This window comes from Alligator mississippiensis, chromosome 6 (genome assembly GCF_030867095.1).
Source record: "Alligator mississippiensis isolate rAllMis1 chromosome 6, rAllMis1, whole genome shotgun sequence".
NCBI lineage: Eukaryota > Metazoa > Chordata > Crocodylia > Alligatoridae > Alligator > Alligator mississippiensis.
In genome coordinates, this window is record NC_081829.1 from 25,382,225 (window position 1) to 25,398,952 (window position 16,728).

Below are 16,728 nucleotides of genomic sequence, written 5' to 3' on the forward strand. Positions count from 1 at the left end.
ATAAAAAGAAAAATGTATAGATTTTTTTTTTTTTTAGCAGAGGCTTGAAAACGTCATCCAATAACTAGAGTTAAAAGTTATTACTTGCTCTCCAGGCAGATGAAAAGTAATTCACAAACCCTTGATAGCTGTCCACAGCTGGCCTTTGGAACTCATGCAATCTCTGACCAAAAGACATTCAATTTATCAGGGGTTCTAAAATCCCTGATAAATTGGTGACATTGAGGCAGACATTATAGACTTGTCTCCTGAGCAGCTTATGAAATACATCTTTAGAGAATGGGCTGGTAGACTAAGCAAGGGACTAGATAGAAACCAAAGACTTGTATTAGTCCGAGCCCTTGCACCAACTTTCTCTGTAATTGGTCAAGTCACTTAATATTCCTGTTTTTTTCACCTTCTTTAGAACTGCAATACCTACCTCAGATGGATGGGAAGATAAAAGGTTATTGGATTGTTAATGTTTAATTTCTTCATAGAGCTCACAGTTTCCCAGGGATTGAGGGGATGTCAGAAATTATTTGGCATCCTGTCCTATAAAATATTTTTTACTATATTTCACCAACTCTGCACTGAGTCTAGTATAAGCAGCTGGGCCCTATCTTCTCTGCAACAGTAAGACAGTAAGTAGGAGTAAGTGGACAGCCTTCTTTTCGCCTCTTCTTTGGCAATCCCTTGCAGTCAGAGATGATTGTTTACATTGATTGTTATAGCTGTGTGTTTGAAAATTGCTAATGAGGCCTATCTGGGATCAACACACTCTGCTGCAGCTCAGACATGCATGTCTGTGTGGGGTGGGTGGCACTGCATTTCTGATTTGGTCTATAACATGCTGTTCCTGCTGCTTTCACTTTTCCATCTCCTGTTGTTGTTATGAGGTTTCAAAGTACTAAGATCCCTGCAGCAGACTTTCCCTCCATTTGGGGCAGTCCTTGGAAACAGTTTCCCACAAGGTGACCTTGAGGCATTTTTAAGTTGGCCTTGAGGACATCCCTGAAGTGGTTTCTCTGCCCTCCTCTTGAGCATACATCTTGGCTAAACTGAGAGAATAAAACTTGCTTCAGCAGTCTGGGGTTGGACAGCCAGATAACATGGCCAGCCCAATGAAGTTGATGTTGGATGATCATAGTCTCAATACTCATGGTTTTTGCCATGGGCAACTGGTGCCTCCAGAGTCAGGGGGTGGGGGGAGTGGGGCAGCAGTGAATCGCAGTGCCAGTGGCAAAACCAGAAGTGCCAGCTGGTGCCAATCTCAGGGGAGCAGGGGGGGAGGGGGGCACCAGCTGGCACTTCACTCAGCACCCCCTGAGGGCCAATCTCAGGGGGAGGGGGGGGAATGCCCCCCCCATGCGTCGTCTATGGTTTTTGCTTGCAAGAGGACACTAATGCTGGTGCATCTGTCTTCCCATTGCATTCAGAGTATCTTCCACAGGCAGCATTGACGGTACTTCTCCAACAGCTTTATATGTCTCCTGTACATTGTCCATGTCTCTGCTCCATACAGCAAGGTGGGGATCATGACTGCTTGATAAACCATGAGCTTGGTTTCAGTTCTGATGCTGCGACCTTCAAACACCCATTTCTTTAGGCGTCCAAAGTTTGCACTTGCACATTTGAGGCAATGTTGAATTTCTTCCTTGAGAGATGGCTTCCAAAGTATGGAAAATAACATTCTCCAGAGTCTCATCATGGATCTGTATTACCATAGCTGGGGACTGTTCATTAGGAACTTACTGGTGGAGGATCTTAGTCTTCTGTGAATGTTAAGGGTCGGTCCCATTTTTTTTATATGCCTCAGTAAAGATGTTAACAGTTGCCTGAAGGCAATCTGTTTTCTCTATGATAAATCCAGGTAGCTGCATCTACACATGATTTGCCAGTACTGTTAGGCTACTTAGGAGTAGGCATGCACCGACAAAGATTTTTTTTGGCTGATACCGATGACTGATTATTAGCCAGCCATATCAGCCGATAATCAATCCAATAGCTGACATGCAGCCCGGCAGCTTGGAGAGCAGTGTCTGGCCAGTAGGTCTGTAACATGGAAGAGGCATGGGAGATACAGATTGAGGTCCCACAGTGAGGGAGGGAGAGGGGCTGGGCCAGGGGCAGAGACAGGTGCTGCTCAGCTGGGGTGGGGCAAAGAAGCTTGGTATTTTTCTCCTGCTATTCTGAAGAAGCAATAGCCTCTTCCCTAAATTGTACCTCAGTTCATTATACAAAGGCTTATTTTAGTTCCTCTGTACCTCTGTTTACTCTGAAATGTGGTAGTTACATTCTGAAGACACAGAAGAAAATTTGTGTCACCATCTGAAAAATGCTTCTTTGCCTTTTCTCTAGCTAAAAGCAACTTATAATATTTTCTTCCTTTCATGCATTTAATTCTCCCTGAAAACTCAGTTGCAATCAGTTAAGCAAAAAAATTAAGAAAAATCAGTTAAGCAAAAAAATTTGGGACCAATTCTGCCCTCGTTGAGTTTTAATAGACTTTTGTAGCAGCACAATGGAAGTCTGCATGCTCACATGCAGTACCCAATTGGTTTATTAATTAGATGTCTAATATGACATCAAAAAGACTTGTTTAATTTAAATGGTAGGTCATGCTGCACATGAAAACTGTGCAAGTTTGGACAGTGTCTCTTGCACAAAAATGCAAGACAATGGCTGGGGCAAGACTGGGTTCTGGTAACAAGATTACCACAAGAAAATCAAACTCCGCTAATGGCTTGCAACCCATTAGGCATCGAAACAGTGGAGCTTGAGGTACTCAATACCAGACCTGTGCCATGAAATGATAAAAGCGATGGTTAAAATTATTAACAGAGACCTGGCATGCTCATCACATGTGTATTTCCAAGCTATGAAAGCCAAAGGAAAGGCTGAGCCAGTGAAGGCAAGGAAACTACATATGCATTTCAATTGAACTAGCAACTAAAGAAGACTAAATATGCATCTCTAGAGAAACCTGTAAAAAAGGTACAGGAAGGATGCCCAGTACCTGACAAATGCACACAAATGCTCACATTTCTCAAAACAGGTACCCAATGTCTATTAAGGTGTTACAAATGTGTCAATCATTCAATGTACGTCTGGAGTTTTGTACATAGACCATCAACGGTAAAAGCTAATTTCAAGTTTGCCCCATTGATAAAAAATACCCAAAGAGGTCCAGTAACCAAACAGGTAAGCATCCTGTTTGACCACTCAAGATCCATCACCTATAATTAATCTATACTTGCAGGGGCTGCAGAGAAACACAGCCTTTGCACCTAGACAAATGCAAAAAACAAGTTAGGCAATTTAACAATTGCAATATGACAGTCACCCTTTCCCTCCCTGTTTTGTTTGAATTTTAAATCAGCCAACCATCATGAAAAAATGCTTTGAAGCTATACAATTAAACAGTATAAGAACTAAAAAAAATTGCCAGTAAGGTGTGTGCAGTTCAAGAAAGACCATTCTGCCACCCAGCCGATAAGCAAAGGATCCATGTTGTGAAACTGTACAAGAACTGCTTCCTGCCTGCATTAGGTAAAAATTAGGGGTGCACTGATAGAGATTATTTGGGCCAATACCAATGGCCGATTTTTAAGGAGCCATATCGGCTGATACCTATCCGATTCTAATACATAGTCAAGCAGCTGGGAGACCAGGGTCGACCAGGGTTTGATGCAGGTGAAGGGGTGGGGAGAGGGAAGGGGCATGGGAGGGGGCAGATCGAGGCCTCCACAGTGAGGAAGGGAGTAGGACAGGGGCAGGCACTGCTCAGATGGGGGAGGTGCAGGGGGGAGGGAGGAGGCGGCAGCTCCCATCCTGCACACACCCCAGGAGGGGACGGCAGGGCATGTGCCCCTAGATCTGCAAGGGGCGTGATGACGCTGCAGGCTGGGGCCAGGCTACATCACACTCAGGGTGGGCGGCAGTGACGCTGGGAGCTGGGCTACAGCAGGAGGGGGGGCTGCAGCCACCCCAAAATTCACCATAGCCCCCCCCCAACCCCTCTCTCAGCATCACCGTCACACACCCCAAGCATGGTGCAGCCCCAGTCCGCAGCAACACCCTGCCCTGTGCACAGATCCAAGGGCACATGCCCCCCACGTCCTCCTGCAGTGCATGCAGGGCAGGAGCTGCCCGCCCCTGCATCCCCCAGATGAGCTGTTTGCATCTCCATACTGCGCCTGCCCCACCTGAGCAGTGCCTGCCCCAGCCCCACTCCCTCCCTCACCCTTGGGTCCTCCATCTACCTCCTCCCCACAGCAAGCCCCTTTTCTCCCCCCCACCCCTTCCTTACCAGCCAGATGCTGGTCTCCAAGCTGCAGGGCTGCACTCCTGACCCCATGCATGCACAGGGCATTTATCGGCCACATCAGGCAAAAAAAGCCGATTTCCGATACTTTCAACTTTCAATTTTCCCTATACCTATAATCAGTGCTGATCTGACATGGGACTGATGTATTGGTGCACCTCTAATAAAAAATCTCTTTGCAGCTACAATAATACAAGAACTAATAGCCCATTTTAAATTGGGAACCAGGTTTTTTTTCTGTCATTTAGTTTTGTAGCTTGTTGGTAATTAAAGCAAGCCTTTATGCTATTCATCAACCGAGTGTTGCATCAATTCTTAGAGCACTAGGTTTAAAAACCCACTTCCTAAGTGCAACAGGTCATAAGAATCTCATCAGCTAGAATTTGTTCCAAAATAATTCATATTGTATTCTATCTGGGAGAAAATGTTATATTTTTTCATGATAACACTGTTAGATTATTCAAATGCCCCATACATTTTCTTCAAAAACTAGCAAGTATAAACTCACAGGTAGAGACAGGTCAATCATGTCCTATGAGGAATATGGCTTGTTTTATATTTTCTGTCTTTGTGGAGGCATGCCTCAAAACAGCTGAGGGTTGGTCTACATAAGTCAGTTTGCCACCCTGATAAAAGGTAACCACTTTCTCTCATCTATTTCCCAGTCCTATTACTACCTTCTAATCCTACATTCCTGCTATCAATCAAAATATAGCATGCAATCCCAAACTTCTCAGAGAGAAAAGGGGTTTATGCTAAAGAAAATAATGTGAGGGACAAGAAAAACCATCACATTCAACAGGTGCTTTCTTATAAGTCTGCCACTTCACTGTGACACGTCTTCACAAATCAGCCAAGGGGCTCCTTTGACAGTGGGGTCTACACAGTCATCCACTGTCACCAGAATGTCAGCTCAGATAAGGAAGGATTACACAAAAAAGTGGGGTAAGCTTGAATACAGAGAACCATGAGTTTAAGCTCAAAAATCCTCAAAGCTAACTCAGGAACAGCATTTCTATTATGATGATGAAGCAAACATGGAAACTTGTGTGTGTTAAATAATCAGTGCTGTAGGTTGTAGCTGTGTGGGTCTAAGGACACAGGCAGACAAGGTTCTTTGGGTAAATCCGATATCTTTCATTAGAGTTGGTTCACCCAAAGAACCTTGTCTGCCTTAAATAATCAATGCCACTTACAGCCATAAGCATGGCTGCATATGCAATTAAATATGGTATGAATATACTAATTTATTCACTGATTTGCATAACAATATGGGTCCTGTGTTTAGCATTCATGCCAATACCCAAATTAGTCTCAGACAAGTTGAGTAAACATAGGAGCAAAAAGGGAAATTCATGAATAGGAAGCTGTAAAAAAAAATACTGCTACCTTTTTTCTCCACATCCACTTTTAATTAAAAAAAGAAAAGTAGGGGGAGTTGAGACAAAGGGAAAAAAAATTTAGCAAGTATAGAAGCATTCCAGCCAACTGCACAGACTGTAGACAGAATAAATTCAAACTAGAGTTAGACCAAAGTTAAGTTTTATATTGTGTTGTAAACATCCAAATCCAAGCACAACTGAGGATTCTTAAGTGAAAAGACTATATTCAAAAGCATCCTCCTCCATATTTTGGATTTCAGATTCCAGTTCAACTAACATTTCATATAAAACGTAGAATGTCCATGCATGTATGAGAAAGTTTTCTGCTGCTTGCATTACAGTATTCATCAAAAAAGTTAGTATTTAAGTAAGCAAAATGAATGAACACCTGAAAGGTAAGATTTGCGCTGAGTAAACTTCATGTTTGTACAGAGAGTACCTACAAAATCCACATACAATACAGCAGAGGGAAAAAAAAGATGCAGCGGTGTCAGTTTATACCCGATACTTTAAGTATTGTTTTTCACAGTTGCACGGCACGATTCAACTGAGGATGGTATTGTAACTATCCTTCAGGTCCACCTCCTCTGCCCCAACTTCACATATTCTTTTGCACTCCAACCCCAAAGAAGATCATACCAGTCCTGTCATGCTTACCTAGAAAATATTCCCAGGAGCACTGGCAGGAACATCAACACAACACACGAGTGACACTTTCAGTCTTTCCTGTAATACAAGCAGAGCTCTCTATTCCAGTAAAAATGACTAGGTTTTCCTGTCTTTCATCTATGAGCACAGCTGGCTCCTGCTGGATTACCAGGAGCTATGAAAGTAACTAGACAGTTTCACCTTACACATGTGATAGAAGGGAAAAACTGGTGACACCAGAAGTGCAGCAAGACAGAAAAGAAACAGAAAAGCAGCTAGCAAAACAGCTACCAAAATAGTTACCTGGACTCCTCATCTCGTTTAATATCAGGGTAAATCTCATTTCTAAGGGAGAGTGGATTTCTTACTATATACAAAGTTACTTTTCCTCAGTGAGGTCCATTTCCATGTCATATTTCTCCTTTTAAACTGTAGTTATAAAAAAAAGAGAGACTGCAAGAATATTTCTCTAATGCAAAATGTGCTTTCTCCACTTATTCCCCCCATCCAACAAATATATCCTAATCAAAAGTATCTATTTCTCTTCCTCCCAAGGGTACTCAAGGAGCTGGCTATCATAATAGCTCAACCCCTGGCACAGGTCTTTGAGAACTCCTGGTGCCCAAAGATTCAAAGAAGGCCAATGTTGTGCCCATCTTCAAGAAAGGGAGGAAAGTAGATCCGGCAAACTACAGGCCCATCAGCCTGACCTCTATCCTGGGGAAGGTCTTGGAAAAGATTATTAAAGAGGCCATCCTTAACAGAATAGCTGACAGCAATATCCTGAGGGATAGCCAGCATGGGTTTGTTGTGTGTAGGTCTTGCTTGACCAATCTCATTTCCTTTTACAACCAGGTGACCCATCACCTGGACAAGGGGGAAGAGATTGACGTTGTATATCTTGACTTTAAAAAAGCCTTTGATCTTGTATCCCACAACCACCTCCTGGCAGAACTGGCTAACTGCGGCCTCAGCCTCACCACAATCCGCTGGCTGGGGAATTGGCTCCGCGGCAGGTGGTGGTTGACGGAAGTCAATCGTCATTGTTTGCGGTGGCCAGTGGGGTCCCTCAAGGCTCTGTCTTAGGGCCTATATTTTTTAACATCTTTATCAATGATGTAGACATTGGTGTCAGAAGTGGACTGGCCAAGTTCGCTGATGACACCAAACTCTGGGGTAAAGCATCCACACCTGAGGACAGGAGGGTGATCCAGGCAGATCTTGACAGGCTCAGCAAATGGGCGGATGAGAACCTGATGCTGTTTAACACTGAAAAATGCAAGGTTCTCCACCTGTGGAGGAAAAACCTGCAGCATGCTTATAGGCTCAGTGGTGCCATGCTGGCTAGCACTACAGACAAAAGGGACTTGGGGGTTATGATTGACCACAAGATGAACATGAGCCTTCAACGTGATGCTGCAGCTAGTAAAGCGAGCAAAACACTGGCTTGCATGCATAGACGCTTCTCAAGCAAATCCCGGGACAGCGTTCTCCCCTTGTACTTGGCCTTGGTGAGGCTGCAGCTGGAGTACTGCATCCAGTTTTGGGCCTCACAATTCAAAAAGGATGTGGAGAAGCTTGAGAGAGTGCAAAGGAGAGCAAGGCACATGATCAGAGGTCAGGAAAACAGACCTTATGATGAGAGGCTGAGAGATATGGGACTCTTTGGCCTGGAAAAGCACAGGCTCGGGGCAATCTGATGGCCACCCATAAGTTTATCAGGGGTGTTTCACCAGGATCTGGGGGAACATCTGTTCACCAGAGCGCCCCAAGGGATGACAAGATCAAATGGTCACAAACTCCTCAATGACCAAATTGGGCTGGACATAAGGAAGAACTTCTTTACTGTCTGAGCCCCCAAGGTTTGGAATAGACTGCTGCCGGAGGTGGTTCAAGCACCCACTTTGAACGCCTTCACGACGCATTTGGATGTTTATCTTGCTGGGATCCTATGCTCCCTGCTGACTTCCTGCCCCAGGGCAGGGGACTGGACTCGATGATCCTTCGGGGTCCCCTTCCAACCCAAACATCTACAAAATCTTTTGGAAATGTCTCCCCAAAAAACCACCTGCTGCAATGATCCATCTTGAGAAATTTGAATAGATTTGGAGCTATTGACAAGCCACAGTATGAAAAGTGTTGCACATCTTTGGGACAATTACACATCCTTTACAATATTCTTTTCCATTCCTCATTAGGATGAAATACATATACGCCAATGCATAAAACAACAGCACACCAAACATCATGATGTCATCATTGGCAACTCTTTTCAACATATTCCAAAAATAGATATGCTTTAGATATATTATCCACATGTAATATTATCCAATATGCTATTATGCTCTATTGCTCTTTATCCTTCCTGTATTTGAGAAAGCTGAGCATCTGAGTTGATTTACACTAAGTAAAAATACACATAGCCATACATATAGTAAGAATGCTGTAGGAAAACAGGTATATTTTGCAGTGGTTCTAAAAGGAAACCAATTGATTATTATTTTATTACCATTATGTTATCATCATTAACATTCCCATTTCCACATTCTTATTCAAGGTATCCTAGTAATGATGTCTTAAGATCTTTAACACCATATAAGTCTACTGGGAGCAGTAAGCTGTTTCCATGCCATCATGACAATACATCACCAATATGCCAATTGATGCATTCGCATTTGTTTATTGATTCACTTGTAAAAACTCACTCTACCAAGAATTCCAGCAGGAGCACCAGAAAGTGTTTTTGCCATCTCATGCTTTATGACACTCTTCATTGGCTGAATGTTTCCTAAACTACATTTATATCTTTGAGCATTTGTATAAAATGGTAACATGACAAACCTCCTCTCCAAGCTGTCTCCAGTATTCGTTTGAGTCACTCATGGGTATTTTTAGTTCATTCATTTTAGTTGCAAATTAAAATACAGTTAAGTCATTCATAAAATCTTGAAGGGGATAATTCATTAATGATTGCTGAAAGAAATGCAGATAAAAAACATTCTGCTACCTTCTCTCAGAAATAGGGTGACCATATTATTTTAAGGAAGTTGGGGGCACTGCTCCCCCGCCCGCCCCCAAGTCAGCAGCACTGCTATAGGCAGAGGCAGATGCAGGCAGGGGGCGGGTTGGGCTGGGCACTGCTGTGGTCCACTCACCTTGCTCCCATGCAGCAGCAACAGTGCCTGACCCATGATGTTGCTCTAACTCCCTGCTGGATTGTGGCCCATGCCCCTGGAATTCCAGGACTTTTGTTTCGATTGTCACCAACCATCTGGGACCAGCCTACAAAATCCAGGACTGTCCCAACCAAACCGAGATGTATGGTCAGCCTAACCAGAAAGGAAGAATCCCATTTTTGACAGAGTATATTCTACACAACAGACAGTGAGGGTAAATTCCACGTCAACATTTCTATTCAAGTCCCAGGTACAAGTACAGGTCTGAAAACAATTCTTCAAAAAAAAAAAACAGGAGAGATGAGAAAAGTTAAAAAAAAATTAACATGAGTGCAACATCCAAATCAAGAACTAATGCAAACAAAAAAATGGGATTCATTTGAAAGTTTCCATGTTTCACATGTTTCTCATCTGACCGCAAATTGCTTGGAACATCCAGCTGTGTATTAGAGCTAAATTCTCTTTGCAAACTTTATGACCTACTTTTTCGCAACTAAGTAAACTGTGAATAAAAAAATAAAAAGGTCCGGGGGGGGGGGGAAGAGAACGGACCACGACGACGACACACACACACACACACAAACACACACAAAACTTCTCCACTAAGTCTCATAATATCTGGCCCAGGGAGATGCAGTAGCTTGTGGCCCTGGCATCCATAACACTCAGTATGTACAATTTTTCAGTAATCACCATTTAACCAAACAATGGGAGTTTCACCCCCTTCACCCCCATCATTAAATTTAACAGCCAACAGCTAGAATTAAAACCATTAAATCAAGATAAATTAATCTAGAAAGAGAAATGAATGGCAACATTTTTGCTAAGAATCACATGCAAATTGTACTAACCACACAAACAAGAAAATAAAATGTTAAAACTTTAGACTTGAAGAAATGAATAATAATACTTCAAGAGAAAAAAAGGATCATTTTTTCTCTCTCTCAAAAGAAGAGAGAAAAACTAAGCATATAAAACTATGTTATAACTAAACAATCAACGGAGGTTCTCAAACTAATTGCAAACGTTCTGATTCTATAGGAGACAAGTAGAATAAAATAAGACAGCTAAACAACAAAGCAGAGATTAAATAAATCTTTTAGATACCTAAGAACAAGAGCTGCTACAGAGCAGTGGAAAACTCAGTTATTTCAAATCATGGATGATGTAACCTAAGCTAAGCTAAGAAAAATATAGCTAGTCAGAGGGTTCTAAAAGGCAACAATAAAAGAATAACAAACAGCTGCCTTTGCTTTATGTATACCCTACCAAACTAAAAGCAGTATGGAAAACCAAAGGGTTACCTAGAAAAAAACAAAAGGAAAACCTATCAGGTCATCTTCTAGTCTAACCCCTCTCTCAAACCAGGATCATCTCCAACTAAAACCACCCCAACCAGGTGTCAATCTAACCTACTCTTGACATTTTCCTAGTATGGACATTCTACAGCTTCTCTACATAGCCTGTTCCAATGCCTGACCATCTTCATAGTCAGAAAGTTCCTTTTAATCTCCAACCTAAATTTCCCCTGCTGAAGCTTCACGTATTGGTTCCTAGTCCTGTCCCCCATATTTACAGAGAAAAGCCTCTCTCTCAATAATTGCCCTTCAGGTATTTGAAGACCGTTATCAAACACCACCTCAGTCTCCGTTTCTCCAGGCTAGATGACCCTAGTTCTTTCAGCCTTTCCTTGTAAGTCTTCCCTCCAAACCCCTAATCATTTTTGTCACCCTGTGCTGGATTCTCTCCAAGCTGTACACATTCTTCTTGAAGTGCAGGGCCCAAAACTGGACACAGTACTCCAGGTCAGGCCTCACCAGTGCTGAACAGAAGAGAAGAATTACTTCTCTTGATTCGCTTGTGACAACTCAGTTGACCATCAGTAATTCATTAAAGTATGCAATGCATGCAAAGCAGCCCCCCTGCCCCTAGTGGGCTTCATGGTCAGGCCGCAACGCCATGAGGATTGCTGGTTCCATCTGGGGAGCTAGCATTTTATTTTCAGTAAGCTTTTTTCTCTACAGAGTTTGCAAGCAATGCTGGATTTCACATTTTCCACAAAATCTGCCAAATTGCGATTTCAGTAGGTCCCTAGTTATAAAATTTAAAGGAAAGGAATCCTCTTCCCCTGTGTTTTTTAGAACATTAAAAAAAAAAAAAAAAAAAAATGAATAACCATAAAAGCAAGGCAAAAAAAAATGTTTAATCTCCAGAGATAAATATAAAGTAAACTTGGATGTGACATACAGAAGCACTGCTAGTACAACTTTGCTGCTCTTTGCTGTATTTTATTGAAATGTGTTTTCTTAGCAGTAACCTGAAGTTATTAAAAGCTCTCAGTATGCTACTTATAAGAGCTGTGGATTCATCTTCCAATTAATGGCAGCAGTAAGTTCTTGCTCAACAGTTTTAAGATGATGCTGAATTTTGCCATTATATTTCTGTGAGGATGACTGAGGGTTTCTCATAGAAGCCAGAGTGTAAGAAACTGTTGCTATATTTAACAGTTGCGTCCTCACTAATAAATCAAGATGGACAAAATGTTAATATTCACAAATGTAAAATGATATCCAATATTTACCCTATGGCTCTATTGAAGATGACTACAGGGACCTTAGATGAGGGAACTTATGGATATGTTACAGCAGTGTTCTCAATCTGTGGATTATAAGAATGTATGAAAGGGTCACAAACAAATGTTAAAAGTGCATCAATAAACTTTAAAAATGGATTCTCCTTTAAAGGAGAAAAATATGGGAAACAGTCACTTTTCCCTTGCAGGCTCAGTTTCAGCCTGAAAGAGGCTGCTTGGAGCCCAGCATGCTCCACACTCCTCCCCGCCTCCCCCCCACCCTACACCCACACACCCACTGGGAGGCTGGGTCCTGGTGGGGCAGAGGGTTAGGAGTGACAGGCACTGAGTCAGAACTGGCCATCAATGTTTACAAGTGGGTCCTGGTACCAAAAACTAGCTAAATAAATAAATAAAAGGTTGGAACCACTGGCTTACAGGACTGATAAGGGAATTGAGAGCTTTTTCACATATATGTCTCTAGTTCAAAACTACTAAAACAGTAGTGAAGGACAGTTGGCACCATCAGACAGCTCTAGTCTACATGAAATGATTTATTAGTGTTAGTCTAGTCTTCAGCGGACGTGAAGGCTACCATGATAATTTGCATCCTTGGTGACACTTTCATCTCAGCAGAGTGGCAAGAAAATCAACATGGATACAGAACTACCTCCTCATCTCTTAGGAGCCAGTTCCAGATCGCAGTGAGACACAAAGTCAGAGAAACATGGTAGAAATTATACCATCACTGATGGACTGATGCTAATCAATTAAGCTGACCCCTGTTACCAGATATAAGGTGCTTTGTTTTGCATTTTAATAATGTTAAAAAAGTGAGGGGGAACTCTCAAGCTTATAACATTGAAGCTTCCCCCATCACAGGCAGAGTTTTGACAATGACTATTTCTATCCAGAGTTAAAGAATCTATTCCATAAAGCTAAGTTTTGAAGGAGGAAAAATGGTGGGGTGCCTTCACAATTTGGAAGAGATTTCATATTCTTTTGTTACAAAATGTCTGTATATAAATGCTGGATTTTTGGTTGTAGCTGTGGTGGTCTAAGGACATAGGCAGGCAAGGTTCTTTGAGTAGATGTGATATCTTTTATTAGAGAAACTGAGTAGTTGGGAAAAAGGTCTTAGCAAGCTTTTGGGTGCAGTCAAACCTTGCTAAGAACTTTTTTCCAACTACTCAGTTGGTCTAATCAAAGATATCCTATCCACACAAAGAACCTTGCCTGCTTATTAGGGGTGTGCAAAGCAGGCCGTATTCAATTCGGATTCGGCCCGAAACAGGGAACAGTGATTCAATTAGTTGATTTGGATCACTGTCCCAATTTGATTCGGCTGAATCCAAATACGAAGATTCGATGCCGATTTGGAGAATCAGCGATTCGGCCAGAGACACAGCTTAAATGTTTTTTCTATATACCTCCAGGTACCAGGCATGGCTTGTGAACGCTAAGATGGTGGGGCGGATGGAGCATCCCATGGGAGTGCGGAAAGGGGGTCCCTATGTGCTCAGTAGCAGACCCAGAAGTGGACCAGAAGTACTTCTGGTCCACTTCTGGGTCTGCTGCCGAGCGCAGTGGAGTTGTAAAACAGCTTGCATTGTCTAACTGTGCTGTAAATTATTTAGGACAGAGACGGTCTCAATGTAAATGTTGACAAAGCACCTAATGCAAACAAAGATCCTGATTAGGGTTTATGGGAGCTAACAGAAAAACACAACAACTGCAACAACAACAACAAAAATGAAGTCACATAAGAACTCACTAAAGTAGAGCCTAGAACATAGGAAGAGAGTTTCTGGCATGCAAACTGGGAAATTATAACCCTTTCTCTTCTGTAGAGTCTCCATGAAAACTCAAGCAAAGAGGTTTAATGCTTAACAGCAATATCAGAGTCAGATAACAGAGGATTAAAGTGCCCTTTATCCCTTTTAATTAACTTGTGGCTGTATCCCAAAATAGATTATCATTACCTAACCCAAGCAGAGGGAGGACCTAACATGCTTTTGCTTGCAGAAGCAACATAGAATTTAAAAAGTGCTTTTGCAGCTAGTCAGCAGCATAAACAAGCAAAATTACATAACCTTCTAGAATAATGTTAACTATAAGAAACTCTACCTGTACTAAGTTAATAAAAAAAACCCCAGTGAACATTGTGATACAAACCTGCCTGACGGGCATCACCTAGAGGTGAGAGACCAGGAGGACAAATATTTAATTAAATGTGAGTAGTACACAGTGTGCTTGATGGTTCTATACTTGATTAGGTGCTGGAACAGAGTAGAAAGATAAAACTATTCTCATATATTGTAATTAGTTTTTTCACCTCCTAAATGAGAGCAGCTCTACATGGACCAGTGCCAAGTTCTCTTAGCCCATAATGTGCTTTGTCAATAATTTTTAAAAAGTGTCTTGTTAGAATTACATATTGTTTCACATTCCAGTTAAGTACTGAAACACTTCCTTTCCCATCTAGAAACAGAAAGTCTTTGTTCATTCTGCATTTATCATTTTCTAAAGGTACTATTTCATTTCCAATCTACAACAACCAAAAACCTTGATCTTAGAGCCTTTTCTGAGGTTGCACATTAACATAATTTTAACATAAACATTAGCAAGTTTTAGAGAGGTTTGGTTTTGGACTATATTCTATCTTACTTTCCAGAAAATCATTTTTTATAGAACTGCACCAGAGATGATAAAATTAAACTGTACATTTTTTTTGTTTAAGGGCATACACATTCTCATCATTTCTATGCTGTAAAGTTCCCTGTAATACTAAAATCTATCAAAAATGTCCATTTTCACTATCACCGACTTCAACTTCTATGATGCCCACAGAAGTTTCCCTCCTTTCCTGAGGCAACATAAAATCAACTTTTTAAAGGCAGGAGGTGTGTGCATTGTTTTGATTTATTTTTAGAGCTCTAATCCCCTATGATCCCTAATCTTCCTCCTGAAAGAACAAAATCATATTCAGCAAAACCGGACAGCTCTCTCTCTCTGACAGAAAAACCATATTTTTTAAATCCATGTTTGAAAGTAAAAAGGAAGCATCCAGCCTCTAGATTTAACTGCCTTCCTTCAAACTAGACTTACAAAATATGTGTATTTTTTTCCAGTAGCAAGACTGAACCACCAACCAAGAGAACTACAGTGATGAAAAGCTCGCAGCTTTTCCACTTCTGACAAACTTCACTTCGGTATTTATTCCTGGCTGCCCCCCCCCCCCCCCCCCACGATAGGGGATCACCACATTCAGTGTCACCACCACTCCCACCCCCCACCTCCCCACAGCTGCAGCCCCGCCGACCCGCAGCTCCCAGGGGTTTCAGCCCCCTTAGGCAGGGCCGGGCTCGCTGCCGCAGCGGGGACCGCGCCGAGCTGCAACCTGCTGCTCTCCGGAGCTTGCAGGCGGGCAGGCAGGGCTGCGCTCCCTGCCACCAGCAGCTTCCCCGCACCTTTACTTTCCTTTCCCTTTTTTATACCGACTCCGCGGGGACCGGTCGCTCTGCGACCCGTGGGGGCCCCGCTGCCCCCAGGCGCTTCACGGCTTCCCCTTCCCCACCGTCCCGGCACCTGCCTCACGGACGCGCTTCGCGGCCACGCCAGCCCCGGCCCCGGGTCCCGCCGGAGCACCACTCACGCTCACTTCCCCCAGCACCCAGCGTCGGGGCAACCCCGTACCCCGCGGCCGCGGCCCTGCGGAGATCAGGCACCCTCCCCCCGGGCACGGAGCCGCCACACCTCAGCAGCCGCTGCAAGTACTCACCGCCGGCGCCGGGTCCCACCAGAACCCGCAGCATCCTCGCACGCTTGCCCCGCCTCCTCTCGCTGCTATAGCTACGGGAGCCAAGGTAACCAGATCTCGCGAGAGTTCCTCGATCCGATTTCGCGAGATAATGGACGAGAAAAGGGAAGATCCCGGAGGGAAGGTAAGTGCGTAGGCTTGTGGCATGGCGGCGGGGGGCGAGGCGGGGCGCGGCAGGGATGGGGGCGGGGCTTCGGGCCGCATCGGCGCTGTTGTTCCCAGCAGTGCATCAGCGTGACCACGAGTGTGCGCTGTCCGCCTCCGGCTCTGGGTCGCCCCGGGTCTTCTCCCCCTCGGCACAGAAAAGCGCCGGCGGAAACCGCGGCCTGAGGAGAAAGCAGCAACTGCTGCGAGGAGGCGGGACACGGGGGGGATCTTGAAAAAGGCCTCAAATGTTTTCTGTTTTAAAATCCTGCCACTTAAAACTGATTCTAGGTAGATTCATGCTGTTTTGAATGTTTGGGTACATGGGATTGGTGGTTGCTAAAAATCAGTAGCATGGGAAACCAGCTCAGGGTCCTCAATTTAAGCAGACATTAGCACGTTTTTTCTCTTATGTCCTTAGACCAACACTGCTATAACTTACACCCCTCTAATAGTACTGATGCCTTTATGGAACACCTTATTTTAATACATTAGCACCTGCTTTTGCTATGAACTTAACACAATTGAGTGAGCATGTCCCTGCCACTGAGGCTCTGCACATGCCCTAGTGTCTCCTAGCGTAGCTAAGCACAGCACTATGAAGACGCAGCAACGTGGTACAATGGTCTTTTTTGGTGTAGTTACTCATGTAAACTTGTTTTCTGTACTAAATGAAAGGC

General features: G+C 43.3%; 1 protein-coding gene across 2 annotated transcripts in view; it reads right to left on the reverse strand.

The window, feature by feature from the left end:
- Positions 1-15,963, reverse strand: part of USP54 (ubiquitin specific peptidase 54) — a 204,447-nt gene extending 188,484 nt beyond the window's left edge. The window contains exon 1 of one of the 2 annotated variants that reach the window (XM_014601451.3): positions 15,866-15,959. The gene's annotated coding sequence lies outside the window, so the exon portion shown is untranslated. Of the gene's footprint in view, positions 1-15,865 lie in introns of both variants that reach the window. The other variant, XM_059729723.1, reaches the window with a different exon arrangement.
- Positions 15,964-16,728: the final 765 nt, after the last annotated feature.